Source organism: Symphalangus syndactylus, chromosome 17, assembly GCF_028878055.3.
Source record: "Symphalangus syndactylus isolate Jambi chromosome 17, NHGRI_mSymSyn1-v2.1_pri, whole genome shotgun sequence".
Lineage (NCBI taxonomy): Eukaryota > Metazoa > Chordata > Mammalia > Primates > Hylobatidae > Symphalangus > Symphalangus syndactylus.
This window is the reverse complement of record NC_072439.2, coordinates 92890464-92906836: the sequence shown is the minus strand read 5'-3', so window position 1 is coordinate 92906836 and position 16373 is coordinate 92890464. Positions and strand designations below refer to the sequence as shown.

The 16373-nt window shown below is 40.0% G+C and overlaps 1 protein-coding gene across 3 annotated transcripts in view; it reads right to left on the bottom strand.

The window, feature by feature from the left end:
• Window positions 1-16373, bottom strand: part of OSTN (osteocrin) — a 420502-nt gene that overhangs the window by 59440 nt on the left and 344689 nt on the right. Inside the window, exon 1 of one of the 3 annotated variants that reach the window (XM_063621974.1) lies at window positions 1179-1245. The exons of the other annotated variants lie outside the window; for them this stretch is intronic. The gene's annotated coding sequence lies outside the window, so the exon portion shown is untranslated. Of the gene's footprint in view, window positions 1-1178; window positions 1246-16373 lie in introns of those variants that run through there. 3 annotated transcript variants of the gene reach the window in all.

The window sequence follows — 16373 nt, the reverse complement described above, 5'->3', positions numbered from 1 at the left end:
TCATTAAGAGTATTTGTAAAAGAAGTTAAAATTATAGCCCTGAGGTTCCCGTGCCCAATGAACTGAAGATATCTGCTTCTCTACTGCTCATTGTTCATTATATAAGAATAAGTTAAAAATCCTGGGAAATAAGGGGGAGAAAGCAAATGTCAACCTTAAACACGCTAAATGATTTTTGAATGAAGCCATAGTAGAATTCACTTACATGAAGGAGACCTGAACTGTTATCTACAGAAAGTGCTCCCTAAAAAAGTTCTGTAAGAGTGCTGAAAAGTAGTACCAAAGTAAGAGAAGATACAGAATGTCCGTGATGTTTTTGGTATAACACTATCAATTCTATAACTTATATAGGCATTAAAATCACCATAATTCATTCTCAAAAATGTTAAATTTTTAGAAGGAAAACTCATAAACAAATAATAATCACATTCTTAAACCTATAGAGTCTGTTATTCAAAGAAACAACATTTGAATTGTTAGAACTGAATTCAATGAGTGCACACTAAACCTGAAATAAAATTGTAAATTTCTTCTCCAACAGAACTCAAATGTATGTTTCAGATTAACTCTCAGTTCAATCATTGAATAGCAAGAGCACTACAAATACTGAAGAACAGGCATACTCTTAAGTCTACTCCAACTATGTTATTAATATCATATTTGCATATTTGACATATAAGGAGAAAAACAGAAGATGCATTAGGTTTTAAGAACATAAGACATAGAATTTCATTAGTTTAGGGATGTTTCTTAAGCTCCAATCTTGATAGAAATAATGAGGAAAAAAACCTTTCTGTTTTACCTAGGTTGTTTAGACCACTCTTCTGTATTAAACATTTTTCTAATATTACACAATTTTGAGGAAAGCAAAATAATGCTAATAACATATATATGTATAGAATTATTATTTTGCATTCACTTTCTGTTTGTTTTGAAATGGAAGAAAAGAAAAAAGCAATGTAATAATATGAAATATCTGAATAAGCAATTAGTTCTAACTTAAGTTTGCATTACAAAAATATCTTTGATTTTCTACTCATTTCAGAGAGGGAAATATTACCATTCTAATTTTAACAAAATCAAGATATAATCAAAACATTTAAAGAGTCTGTGAAAGTAAAAATAATAGTTAAAAGAAAAAAGCATTAAATCTTTATCAATTTTTACATATAACTTACCTTGTGAAAGATCAAGAGATTCTAACTTTAGAGTACTGTCTGTGCAGTTTCTCCAAAACTCAGCCCTGTTGGTGAGTTTTCTCTCTGAGTTTTTATAGTCTCGGTTATACACCCCTTACTCCAATCCCTGCCTTTGCTTTCTCTTACATCATTTCTACAGATTTTCCACTGAACATTTTCCCAAGCCTCTCTTCAATCTCTTTCTCTCCCTCCCTCTCTCTCCCTTCTTCAGTTTTTCCCTCCCTCGTTTCCCTCCATATTTAGTCCATCGATTGCTTTGATCATGGCATTTAAATAGCAATGCAAGTATAGGCTCTGGAAAATTTAAATATAGATTTAGTATTGTGTTCAGCTTCACATCCATCACCTCTTCCTGAGGTTTTAGTCAAGCTCTGATTATTACAAATCACATTTCGGAAATAAAATGCACTAAGATTTGTTAAAAAGTCACCAGGGAATTTCAAAGTACGATTTAGAGAGATGATAATCAGACACAAACTGATTTATTGGTGTAATTTTTGGACCTTTAAATGATCAGCTATGGAAATAATGAGTAGTTTCAGCCTCCGTCAGGTGCACAGTGATGTGTCAGTGAAACACAATGACAACTACTTCGTAATTAACATTGCTATACTGGGAAGGCTGTCACTAACGAACCTATAAATACTGAGCTGTGACATGTGAGCTATAAATGAAGGCGTTGTAATCATTTTTATCTTGCTCTTGTTCTTCAGTACTTTAATTTCTTTTTAACCAAAATATTTCTGCCTTTGGCTGAAGGTTTTCTTTCATTCTTATCTCCTACTAATCACATTTGCATCCTTACATACACAAGTTATTTTTTAAATGAATTATTAAGTTATAAAGGTAATATGTTATGTTATTAGATCATTAATGACTCATTTGATTCACCAGAGGGTCCCCATCTGACAGGTAAAGAGGCCAAGGCTCAGATAAATTAAGTGACTTGTGAGATCACACAGCTAAGAGGTAGTTGCAGAGCTGGATTTCAAATGCAGATCTTCCTAATTCCTTATCCAGTTCTTTTCCCACGACTGCATTCTATCTCACTGCTTTAAAAGCTAGAAAAGAGAATCCAAACCAGATTATATTTTTGCACAAAAAGAAATAAATTTATTCTTTTTGGTTTCCCTAAAAAGGCCATTTAAAATACTAGTCACTAGTATAAGAACAATTACATGGTTAATGTGGATCTAGATGGGGGAGCTGACCAGAGCACACAGAATTAGTGGGACAGTAAAATGCTTCATTTTTATGATGGGTTTCCAGGGATAACATATGTCTCAACAAGCTTGAAATTTGAGTAGTTGGCAGAGACAGTTCACAAATCAAGATAAAAATACAGCCTAATTGTGGACCCTTGTTTAGACATTACTGCCATAAAACAATTACGTTAGCTTGAATCCACATGATGGAAAACTCTCAATATAGAATTAAAGGATGCATCATGATGCTACCAGAAGCCAATATTATTGACATACCTTCTATCCTTATTTGAAATGCCTCTGTTAGCATGCAGACAAGTGATATCTGTGGCTGATTTATTCCAGATCTGTCCCTGCTTAGACAGTCCAAAGATTCCACCCTATTTGTGGATTTTGTTGACCTAATTCAAAAGTTTGACTTAACTGTTCTGCAGCAGTAGAAATAGCAACAGTTTATTCCAGGAACATCCATGGTACATTTAAGCCATTTTTACAGCCTTCTGTATATTATACACCTCTATATGATTTACTTATGCATTTATACATGATAGAAAAATTCCATTACCTTCAAAAGAGAGAGGAAAAATGGGAACATGCAAAGAAATAAAAAGATAAAGAGAATAAATATTCAGTGTTGGATGGGGAGAGACTAAGATGAGAAAGGGAGAAAATATTAATGAAAACTTTTTCAGCTAGCATGTCATGATTTAATTCCCATAACAACCTTGCCAAGGAACTATACTTTTTCAAATATAATGAATAGAAAACTAAAGCTCAAATCTGTAAAATGGATAGCCCAAATCTTCTTAGCTTAGAAGCGATGAGACAAAGGGTTGAGCCTTACTATCTGTATCGGTCAGAATCTGGCAGGAAAGAGATGGCACATTCAAATTGAGTAATTTGAAGAGAATGTGATGTGAACATCGTGTAGAAGAACCAGAAGGGATCATGTGGTATAGTGAACCCTAGTCCTGAAGAGTCAAGGATAGTTACAGGGACGCAGAGACAAAGGGATCCTGAGTAGAGAAAGTTGTCTGGCGGAAGTGTGACATTTCACAAAAGGACATGGCAAGTCAAGAGCAAACCAGAGGGCATGGAACCTATGAAATAAGCACAAGACTTCACTCTACTTCTTTTCTTCAGTCTCCTGTGGTGTTTCCCTTTGGTGAAACCAAACTGGAAAAGAGATTGAAAGAGGGGAGATAAAAGGGACCCAATACATCATTTAACCTCAAAACTGTGCTCCAAGAAACACAATTTGGGTCCTTTTTAAAGACCAACAAGACGGCAAATGCCACTGTTAGTCACATTGTTATCTAATATTTCCTGCTTTTTTTTCAAGTCAGGTTTGTTGAGGTATAATTTACATACACAACATTTACTTTTTTTTTTTTTTTTTTTTTTTTGAGACAGAGTCTTGCTCTGTCGCCCAGGCGGGAGTGCAGTGGTGCGATCTCAGCTCACTGTAAGCTCCACCTCCGGGTTCAAGCCATTCTCCTGCCTCAACCTCCCACATAGCTGAGACTACAGGCACCCGCCATCGCGCCCCGCTAATTTTTTTGTATTTTTTTTTTTAGTAGAGACAGGGTTTCACCGTGTTAGCCAGGATGGTCTCGATCTCCTGACCTCGTGATCCACCTGCCTTAGCCTCCCAAAGTGCTGGGATTACAGGTGTGAGCCACCGCGCCCGGCTACTCTTTTAAACTGTACAGTTTGACGAGTTTTGACAAGTGCAGATGCTATGTATCTTCAACTACAATGAAGATACAAAACATTTCTATTATTCCCCAAATTTCCTAAATGCCTCTTTGCAGTCAATCTCTTACCCCACCCCTAGGTCCTGGCAGTCACTGATTTGACTTCTGTCCCTTTTTGTGTCTTTCCTAGAAGCTATAGGAATAAAACATATAGTATGTAGCATTTGGGATCTATTTCCCTTAGAATAATGTTTTTGAGCCTTTTTTTTTTTTTTTTTTTGAGACGGAGTCTCACTCTGTCACCCAGGCTGGAGTGCAGTGGCACGATATCGGCTCACTGCAACCTCCGCCTACCGAGTTTAAGTGATTCTCCTGCCACAGCCTCCCAAGTAGCTGGGACTACAGGCGTCTGCCACCACGCCAGGCTAACTTTTTGTATTTTTAGTAGAGACGGGGTTTTGCCATGTTGGCCAGGCTGGTCTCGAATTCTCGAGCTCAGGCAATCCACCCGCCTTGGCCTCCCAAAGTGCTGGGATTACAGGTGTGAGCCACCATGCCCAGAATGTTTTTGAGTCTTATCCATGTTGTTAAAGGTATGAGTATTGCTTTTTGTTTGTTTTTGTTTTTGTTTTGAGACAGAGTCTTCCTCTGTCACCTAGGCTGAAGTGCAGTGGCGTGACCTCAGTTCAGCTCCCGGGTTCAAGAGATTCTCCTGCCTCAGCCTCCTGAGTAGCTGGGTCTGCAGGCATGCACCACCACAACCCTGCTATTTTTTTTTTTTTTTGTATTTGTGGTAGAGATGAGATTTCACCCTGTTGGCCAGACTGGTCTTGAACCCCTGACCTCAAGTGATCCATCTGCCTCAGCATCCCAAAATGCTGGGATTAAAGGTGTGAGCCACCATGCCTGGCCATGTATGAGCATATTTGAAGGGATGACTGTTCTATTGGATGAATGCACTATAATTTGCTTATGCATTTACCAGTTGGTGAAAATGTGGGTTGTTTCCAGTTTTGAACAAATATGAATAAAGCAACCATGAACATTAATGTAGAGTTCTTTGAGTGAATACATGTTTTCATTTCACCCAAGCATATACATAGACGTGAGATTCCTGTATCATGTGGTGAACGTATGTTTAACTTAATAGGAAATAGCTAAGCTGATTTCCAAATGGTTCTACCATTATGCCTTCCCACCAGCAATGTAGGAGAGTTCATTTGCTCAGCATGCAGGTGAGCATTTGATATTGCCATTAAAAAAATTAAGTCGTTCAAAAAATTGTATAGGGGTAAAACATGTCATCGTATTTTAATTTGTATTTCCCTGATAAGTAACGATGTTGAGAATCTTGTCATGTACTTATATATCTTCTTTGGTAGCCTGTCTGTTCAAATGCTTTTTTAATATTGAATTGGGAGAGTTCTTTACATATTCTGGATACAAGATTTTTATAAGGTTTATGTTTTGTGATTTGTTTTTTACTCTAGCTTTTTTTCATTTTTATAACAGTTTATTTCACAGAGCAGACATTTTTAACTTTAATGAAATTCTATTTATTAGCCCCTTTTTAATGGGTCATGTTTTTGTGCCTTAAGAAATAATTCCCTCACTCAAGTTTGCAAAAATTTTCTCTTACGTTTTCTTCTAGAATATTTTCAAAATTCGTTTGGCTATTTTTAAGCCCTTTCATTTCCATAAAAATTTATGATAAGTCTATCAATTTGAAAAAAAAGAATCTGCTAGGATTTTGATTGGGATCTCTTTGAACTTATAGATAAACTTGAGGAGAATTGACATATTGTCAGTATTGAGTCATCTTATTCATAAACATAATATATTGCTTTTTTTTTTTTTTTTTTGAGATGGAGTCTCACTCTGTCTGCCAGGCTGGAGTGCAGTGGTGAGATCTCAGCTCACTTCAGCCTCTGCCTCACAGGTTCAAGAAATTCTCCTGCCTCAGCCTCCCAAGTAGCTGGGACTACAGGCCCATGCCACTATGCCCAGCTAATTTTTATACTTTAAGTGGAGACGGGGTTTTGCCATGTTGGCCAGATTGATCTAGAACTCTTGACCGCAAGTGATCTGCCTGCCCTCAGCCTCCCAAAGTGCTGGGATTACAGGCGTGAGCCACCACACCTGACCAATATATTGCTCTTTTATTTAAATATTTAATTTCCCTTAACAATGTTTTTCATTTTAGCATAAAAAAGTTGTACATATTTTGTTAAACTTTTCCCTAATTATTTACTTCATGCTTTGATGCTCTTGTAAATTATAATTTTTAAAATTTCAATTTTGGAGTGGACACTCCTCTATATAAAATATGACTGATTATTATATATTGATCTTTTATTCTGTGATCTTGGTAAACTTATTTTTTATTTTAGTAAGTTTCTTTAGATTATACATGTGTAAAAAATCATCTTGTTTGGAAATAGAAAGTGTTTATATCTCCCTTTTGAATCTGCATGTCCCTTATTGGTTTTTATTCTCTATTGCCTCAGCCAGTTCCTCCAGTGCAATATGGAATAGATGTGGAATGAATGAACATCCTTGCCTTGTTCCTTATCAATTGGTGGTGTTAAGTGGAGAAATTAATTCTTTCACCATTAATAATAATAACAATCGGGTTTCTGTAGATGTCTTTTTTTCAGGTTGCTGATAGTTCCTCCTATTATTAGTTTTCTGAAAGTTGTTGGTGTTTTCTTTTTTTTGAAGGAGCGTCATAAATGAAGATTCAATTTTGTCAATTAAAAAAGTTGTTTTCAATTATTGAGATTGTTTTGCTTTTTGTATATTAATATAATGAATTATAACTTTGTTTTGCCGTGTTAAACTCCACTTGATTATGACATATTATCTGTTTTCTTTATTGCTGAATTTAAGTGCTAATATTTTTTTAACAATCTTTATTCATGAGAGATATAGGCCTTTTGTTTTTAGAAAGTTCATCTCTCATGTTTAGTATCAGGGTTATGCTTATCTTGTAAAATGATTGCAGAGAATTATACCCTCATCTATTTTTTTGGAAGAGATTTTGTGGAGTTTGCATTATTTCTTCCTTAAATATTTGGAGAATTCACTGGTGAAGCCATCTATGCCATTAGTTGTCTTTGTAGAAAGATTTCTAGCTAAAACTTTAAATGATTTAATAGATATAGGGCTAATCACTTTAGCTATTTTTTTTCTGAATGCACTCTTATAGCTTGTGTCTTTTAAATATGTCCATTTCATTAATTATTAGAGTGTATTCATAGTATTTTTATTTTGTCCTTCTGATAGCTATAGGATCTGTAGTGATGTCCCTATTTCATTCTTAATTCAGTATTTTATTAAATTTACTTTTAATTATTATGAGTACATGATACTCATACATACAGTATTCTTCTTTAAGCTTTTTTCTTGACCATTCTAGTATTTTATCAAATTTATTTATTCAAGAAATCAATATTTGCTTTAATTAATTTTCTATATTATTTTTATCATTTTATTTTTTTACTTTGTATTATTTCTTTCCTTTTGTTTCATCTGGGTTTAGTTTTCTCATATGTTTTTATTTTCTTAAGGTAGATTCTTAAATTGCTGATTATAGACATTTCTTGTATTCTAATATAGGGATTTATGGCTATGATATGGTTTAGTTTTGTGTCCCCACCCAAATCTCATGTTGAATTGTAATCCCCAGTGTTGGAGGAGGGGCCTGGTAGGAGATGATTGCGTGTCTGGAATTGGTTCCTTCCAGTGGGTTCTTGGTCTTGCTGACTTCAAGAATGAAGCCGCGGACCCTTGCGGTGAGTGTTACAGTTCTTAAAGGTGGTGTGTCCAGAGTTTGTTCCTTCAGATGTTCAGATGAGTCCAGGGTTTCTTCCTTCTGGTGGATTTGTGGTCTTGCTGACTTCAGGAGTGAAGCTGCAGTCCTTTGCGGTGAGTGTTACAGCTCTTAAAGGTGGCGTATCCAGAATTGTTCATTCCTCCTGGTGGGTTTGTGGTCTTGCTGGCTTCAGGAGTGAAGCTGCACACCTTTGCAGTGAGTGTTATAGCTCATAAAGGTAGTGCAGACCCAAAGAGTGAGCAGCAGCAAGATTTATTGTGAAAAACAAAAGAACAAAGCTTCCACAGTGTGGAAGGGGACCCCAGCAGGTTGCCGCTGCTGGTTCGGGCAGCCAGCTTTTATTCCTTTATTTGGGTCCACCCACATCCTGCTGATTCATCCATTTTACAGAGAGCTCATTGGTCCATTTTACAGAGAGTTGATTGGTCCATTTTTACAGAGTGCTGACTGGTGCGTTTACAAACCTTTAGCTTGACACAGAGCGCTGATTGGTGCATTTACAATCCTTTAGCTAGACAGAAAAGTTCTCCAAATCCCCATCTGACCCAGAAGCCCAGCCAGCTTCACCTCTCAATGCCCCCTTTAAACAGGACACCCCAACTGCTGTTGGGAATTGGGCAATGACTGCTGTAGCTACTTCCTGCTGGATAGGGGCGAAGAAGGGGCCCTGCAGTTATAGTGTCCTCCGGAGGGGAACTCTTTAGGCCAGGGAAAGGGCCAGTGTGTCAGTCCAGGGGTCCTTGGTAGAAGTTGTTAGTTGAGCTCATTTCGGGTTCTATTTGTAAGACCATCTGTAGCTTGATGGACTTGATTCTAGAGGAAACAAATTTGACAAGGAGGTTAAAAATACAGGGCCCGAAGGCAAGTAATAGCAAGATGGCTGCCACAGGACCTAGAAGTGGGAGAAGCCATGTTGCCCAACTCCAGAGGTTAGTATAAGAGTTGTGAAAGGCGTTGTCTGATTTCAGAAGCCTTTTCCTGTAAACACTGGGTGGCATCTCGTACTATCCCTGACTGGTTAGTGTAAAAACAACACTCTTCCCCGAAGAAGGTGCAGTGTCCTCCTTTCTCAGCAATGAGGGGGCCTAGACCTCGGCAGTTTTGGAGAGTCACTGCTGCTTTTTCCTTAATCACCTGGGAGGACCCATCTATTGTCCTGTCCTGAAGGGAGTTCATCCTATGTCTGGTCGGACTTTTGTATGGTAATGAAGATGTAGATCTCCTGTTAGGAAACCTGCTGGGTTAAGGATTTTTGATAGGAAGGCTATGGGTTGTCAGTGGCCTCAGTGCTTTTGGGCTATGCCCTTGTTTGCACTGACAACAAGGTGGTATTGGAATGTTACAGAGAAGACCTTCAATTATCAATTCTAGGTTTTAAATTTACCTTGGCTTTTAAAGGAATAGGGTACACTGTTTTTTTCTTTACTGCTTCTATCTCTTTCTCTCTCTTTGACTCCTTTTTCTCTTCCTCTCTTTCCTTCTCTCTTTGACTTTCTGTGTCTCTTTCTCACTCCCTCTTTGTCTCTGTCTCTTCCTCTATCTCTTTGATTTTGTCTCTTTCTTTCTCTCTGATTCCCTCTTTTTCTCTTTCTCTGTCTCTCTTTCATTTCTGCTGGTCTTTCCCTGCCTCTGCCAGCCACTTATGCTGCCGTTCTCCCCTCTCCTTCCCCTTTTTGATGGCTTTGGCAGTGTAAGACTGCCACCTCCTTGGGTTTTTGCTCTGTGTGCAATAACTCCATGGTTTCCTTGTGGTATTTAGTGGGGGTTCCCCCAGAGGTTAGGAACTCCCTTTCTTTCCATATTGCATCATGGGCATGTAGGATTAGATAAGCATACTTGCTATCTGTATACACATTTGTTCTTTCTCATTTTCCCACTTCTAAGGCTCGGGTAAGTGCCACTAGTTCTGCTAACTGGGCACTGGTCCCCGGGGGAAGAGGCTTGCCTTCAAGTACGGTTACATCACTACGGCATAACCTGCCCTTTGTATCCCATTCTCCACAAATGAACTTCCATCGATATATAGGTTAAGGCCAGGATTAGCTAAGAGGACTTCTAAGACATCATCTTGGGTGGCGTAAGTCTGGACTATAATTTGTTGGTTCCCCATCGTCTGGGAGAAAAGTGGCAGGATTGAGGGCCATGCATGTACATATTTGAAGCACCAGTCCTTCAAGGAGTAGTGCCTAGTATCTAAGTAGGCAGTTGTCTGATAGTCATAAACTTCCTTTGGCACCTAGTATGCCATTTACATCATAAATAGTCCAGACAGTGAGATCTTTCCTTGTATTATTTTGATAGCCTCTAACACTAAGACAGCCACCGCCACAACTACCCTTAAGCAGTGAGGGCAGCCTTTTGCTACTCCATCAATTTCCTTCCTTAGGTATGCCACTGGTTGTGGGGTTGTCCCACGAGTCTGAGTTAGGACTCCAAGAGCTATCCCTGCTCTCTCTCTGACGTATAAAGAGAAGTTTTGTCCTGTGGGAAGGCTTAAAGCTGGAACTTGTACTAGGGCCTGCTTTAAGGTTTTGAAGGCTGTTTCTGCCCCTGGTTCCCATTCTACTAGATGAGTATTTGCCCTCTGGGTCTCCTTGATTACAGTATAGAAGGGCCTGGCTATCTTGCTGTATCTGGATATCCACAGTCGGCAAAAGCTGGTGATTCCAAGGAACCCCTGCAACAGTTTTAATGTCTTAGGGCAAGCATAAGCCAGTATAGGCTGTATTCATTCCTTGCTGAGGGCCCTGGTTCCTCTGGCTAAGGCTAGGCCTGGATATTTGACCAGCTGTAGGCAAAGCTGGGCCTTTGACCTAGGCACCTTGTACCCTTGATTAGCTAGAAAGTTCAAGAGATCTAGAGTAGCCTGCTGGCATGAGGCTTCTGAACTGGTAGCCAAAAGTAAATCATCCACATACTGAAGGACCGGAGTGCCTGGGCTTGAGAAGTGGCCTAGATCTTGGGCCGGTGCCTGACCGAGCAGATGAGGGCTATCCCTAAACCTTTGGGGCAAGACTGTCCACATAAGTTGGGACATGTGGTCTGTGGGATCCTCAAAGGCAAAGAGAAACTGGGAGTCAGAGTGCAGGGGAATACAGAAGAAGGCATCCTTGAAGTCAAGAACAGTGAACCATTCTGCTTCCTCTGGTATTTGAGAGAGCAGGGTATAGGGGTTGGGTACAACTGAAGATAGAGGAATTACTGCCTCATTGATGAGTCTAAGATCTTGCACTGGTCTCCACTCACTATTCAGTTTTTGTACTCCCAGAATTGGAGTGTTGCAAGGACTGCTACAGTGTTGCAGGGACTGCTGCATTTCCTTACTAAGTCTTGAGCTTTTAAATGTTTAACGATATCCTGTAATCGTTTATGAGCTCCAGGCCTTAAGGGATATTGCCTTTGATAAGGAAAAGTGCTGGGGTCTTTTAGTCTGATTTGGGCTGGGCAGGCATATTTTGCCCTTCCAAATTGTCCTTCCAATGCCCAGACTTCAGGTTTGATTCTCTCCTCAAGTAGGGGACAACAAATGGGTAACTTGTTCCCCATATTCTTGTAGATAATAGCTCCAGCTTTGGCTAATATATCCCTCCCTAATAAGGGTGTGAAACTTTCAGACAAAACAAGAAAGGCATGTGAAAAGAGCAAAGTCTCCCAATTAAAACTGAGGAGGTGGGATAAATACCTGGTTACAGGCTGTCCAAGGATTCCTCAGATGATAACAGACCTTGAGGACAGTTGTCCAGGACAGGAGATTAACACTGAGAAGGCCACGCCAGTGTCCAGGAGGAAGTCAATTTCTTGGCCCTCAATGGTTAAACATACCTGGGGCTCAGTGATGGTGATACATGAGCTGGTGCTTGCCCCAGGCACCCTCAGTCCTGTTGTTGGATCATCTGGTTGGGGGCTTCTGGCCCAGAGAACCTTTGTCCTCTGGGGCAGTGCACCTTCCAGTGATTGCCTTGGCATAGTGGAATGGAGGAGGGGGCGGCTTGTTTCTCATTGGACAATCTTTTTTAAAGTGTCCTTGTAAACCGCACTGATAACAAACCCTACCGGGTGATTGGCCTGCTCCATTTTCTGTCCTCTCTGAACCACCAAGATTTGTTTGTCTGAGGACCATGACTAAGGCTGCGGCCTTTCTCTGATCTCACTTTTCCTTTTGGGTCTGTTCCTCTTGGTCCCTATTATAGCACACTGAGGTTGCCAGGTTTAATAATACCTCCAAGTTTTGTTCAGGTCCCAGAGCTTGCTTTTGGAGCTTTCTCCTGATATCTGTGGCTGATTGGGTAATAAACCTATCTTTTAGAATCAATTGACCCTCGAATGAGTCAGGTGACAGGGGAGTATATTTTTTTAAGGCCTCCCATAGCCACTCCAGGAAGGCAGAAGGATTTTCTTCCTTTCCCTGAGTTATGGTGACATCACTGAGTAATTCATGGGCTTTTTCCTAATTCTCCTTAGTCCTTCTAGAACACAAGTCAGCAGATGTTTACGACCCCAGTCCCCATGATCTGAGTCGAGGTCCCAGTGGAGATCCATACTGGGAACAGCTTGCTGACCAGTAGGGAATTTGTCCCTTTATTTAGCTGTCATTCTATCATTTACTTGACTAAGATACCAAGTATCTTCAAACTCTTGTGCTGCAGCAAAAGCCGCATTCTTTTCCTTAAAGGCCAGGATTTGATCTAACCATAGCATGACATCTCTCCAAGTGAGATCGAAGGTTTGCCCTAGACCCTGTAGGACATCTATGTACCTATCAGGATCATTTGAAAGCTTCCCCAGGTCTTCCTTGATCTGCTTTAAATCGGAGAGGGAGAAGGGGACATGTATCCGGGTTGGGCCAAATTCCCCTCCCCCTACAGCTTGAAGGGGACATAATGGATAGTCTGGGGGGGTTGTGGTCCTTTGGCGATTTCTTTGCTTATTTCCTTCTTGGCAGGGGAGATTAGAGGAGGCTCATCATTAATAAGAAGGGGAGTTATAGGGAGGCTAGGATATGGGGGTAAGCTGAAAGGTCCTCCTGTGGGATATAAATTGCAAGCTTTGCAATTTGTGTATTCTCCTTCAATGAAAAGAAAGCTTGGACATAAGGTATTTCACTCCATTTGCCTTCTCTCTTACAGAAAAGGTCAAGCTGCAGGATAGCATTGTAATTTATACTTCCCTCAGGTGGCCATTTTTCCCCATCAGAGAATATTGGGGCCAGGTCATAGTGCAGAAAAAAATGAGCCACCTCTTTTTCAGGGTTTGCAGGTCAAATTGGTCCCAATGGCTTAGGATACATTTCAAGGGTTAGCCTGTTGATGCCTGAGTGTTTCCCATCTGAAAGACAAAACTGCCCATGGTTTTGGTTTGTTTGGTTTCTCCCCCTGCATAAGACCCCACAACGGTCCCTGGACCCTGCTAATCAGAATAGTTGTGCTCACTGATGCAGCAGCAGAAACACTAGTTTCCCTCCTAGACCACAAAGAGGACCAAGGTAGGTTGAATTTAGTGGCCCTTACTGACGCATTCTCAAAACCTGCACCCTTGCCTGTCCTCCTAGACCACAAAGAGGATAGAGAAAAATCGGATATAGTGGCCCTTACCGACGCATTCTCAAAATCCTGTTAAGAGTCCTAAGCATTCTCCTGTTAGTATTGGGACTTTACCTGTGTCCTATAAAGATGTTATGCCCCCAAAATAAACAGAGGGACATACCCTGAGGGAGGGGAGGGATCTCCAGAGTTGGAAGAGTGATTCCTTTTTGTCCTCACATATGAATAAAAAGGATACAATTTCTGAGGCTCCCCATATCCTAGCTTCAGGAATAGCTTTTGTTAGGCCTGCTTGTCTGAGGAGGGATCCTAAAATTCCAGATAGTCCCCCCTATGATGGGGCTTTGGGCAAAAATTATGTCTTTCTGATTGGTGAGCCCGGGTGTCTAAAGAAGGTAATGGAGTCCTGAAGTTTATACTAGAAATCATTCTTGTTAGGAGAAACTAGAAAAGCACCAGAGACAGGCAGTGGTTTTTAGAAGAAGTGCTAGCTTTGGAGAGGAGAGGCGAGAGGAAGTTTGTCTGGCAGTCATCAGGACCCAGGGGGCAAGGGTCAGGATAGATAGGATAGATGGGCGAGTCTCTCTTGGGCGACATGCCTTTGAGAGTTCTGCTTATGGCCACAGGGTCAACCAACTTGTCAGGACCCCAGAGCTGAATGGCTTTCCTCTCTGTCGACCCTTGGCTCAGCCCAGAAGTACAGGAAAAGTGGAAGTCAGTTCCAGGCAAACCAATGCTCCCAACTCCAAAGAGTTGGGGGTTGTTAGAGAGCCCTTTTCCAGAAAGTCTGACTTCCATGTCTTTAGTCTGGCGGCCATGCTAGTTACTTTCAACTGGCCGACAGGTGCCTGGTATTTAGCCCCCAAAATCTATGGAAAAATAGGACAGAATAGCAAGCAAAATGGGTCTGATGGTACTCACCACTTGGTGAGAGTTGATAGTCCCATCTGGGTCTCGAAAATGTGTCCAGAATTGGTTCCTTCCGGTGGGTTCTTGGTCTTGCTGACTTCAAGAATGAAGCTGCTGACCCTCACGGTGAGTGTTACAGTTCTTAAAGATGGTTTGTCTGGAGTTTGTTATTTCAGATGTTCAGATGTGTCCAGAGTTTCTTCCTTCCGGTGGGTTCGTGGTCTCGCTGGCTTCAGGAGTGAAGCTGCAGACCTTCGCAATGAGTGTTACAGCTCATAAAGTTGGTGCGGACCCAAAGAGTGAGCAGCAGCAAGATTTATTGTGAAGAGCGAAAGAAGAAAACTTCCACACTGTGGAAGGGGACCCAAGTGGGTTGCCACTGCTGGCTCGGGTGGCCAGCTTTTATTCCCTTATTTGGCCTTGTCCACATCCTGCTGATTTGTCCATTTTACAGAGAGCTGATTTTTCCATTTTACAGAGAGCTGATTGGTCTGCTTACAAACTTTAGCTAGACACAGAGCACTGATTGGTGCATTTACAATCCTTTAGCTAGACAGAAAAGTTCTCCAAGTCCCCACCCAACCAAGAAGCCCAGCCGGCTTCACCTCTCAATTGGATCTTGGGGATGGGTTTCCCCCTTGCTGTTATTGTGATAGTGAATGAGTTCTCAGGAGATCCGGTTGTTTAAAAGTATGTGGCACCTCCTCTCTCTCTTTTTCCTCCTGCTCTAGCCATATGCTTCCCTTTTGGCTTCTGCCATGATTATAACTCTCTTGAGGTCTCCACAGCCATGCTTCCTGTACAGCCAATGGAACTGTGAGCTAATTAATCCACTTTTCTTTATAAATTATGCAGTCTCATGTAGTTCTTTATAGCAATGCAAAAACAGATTAATACATACTATAAACTTTTTTTCTAGGCACCACCCTTGCTATATCCAATATATTTTTATATTTTCTGTTTCATTTTTATTGAATTTGAAATATTTTCTTTTTTGTTTTGTTTTGTTTTGAGACGGAGTCTTGCTCTGTTGCCAAGGCTGGAGTGCAGTGGAATGATCTCAACTCACTGCACCCTCTGACTCATGGGTTCAAGTGATTCTCCTCCCTCAGCTCCCCAAGTAGCTGGGATTACAGGTGCCTGCCACCACGCCCAGCTAATTTTTTATTTTTAGTAGAGACAAGTTTTCACCATGTTGACCAGGCTGGTCTCGAACTCCTGACCTCAGGTGATCCACCTACCTCAGCCTCCCAAAGTGGGGGATTACAGGTGTGAGCCACCATGCCTGGCCAAATTTGAAATATCTTCTAATTAAAAAATTTACTATTGGTCATTTAAACATGTGTAATTTATTTTCAAAATGATTGACTATTTTCCATATTTTTTTTCTGTTATTGACTTTTAGTTTAATTGTTTTATTATCAGTAAACATACTTTGTATTTTGTCCATTCTTTTAAATTTGTCAACACTTGTTTTATGGTCAAAAATATACCATATATTGGTGAAGTTTTAGGTGGACTTTAAAAAGAATTTTTATTATTGAGATGATTGTTCTATAAATCTTAACCATTCCATTGGTTCAAATGTTCAAATCTATATTTTAATGAGTTTTGTCTACTTGCTTTCCCAATTACTGAGGAAGGATTGTTTATGTCTCTAAGTATAATTGTAAATTTCTCTATTTGTTTTTAGTTGTATCAGCTTTTGCTGTATGAATTTTAAGCTCTTTATTAGGTGTATATCCCTTTATCATTATGTAATTTATCATTTTATCCCTACTAAAATTATTATTTTTATATTAATTTGTTCACTATAGCTTTCTTTTTATTATTATTGATGTGATTTTCCTTCTCCCCTATCTTTTTACTTTTAGTTAATCTATGGATTTTTCAAAACTGAGTTGCCATATAAAGCACAGAACTGGATTATGCTTTCATTTCCCCAATCTGACAATCTCTAAATTTTAATTGTATATTTTGACTATTTG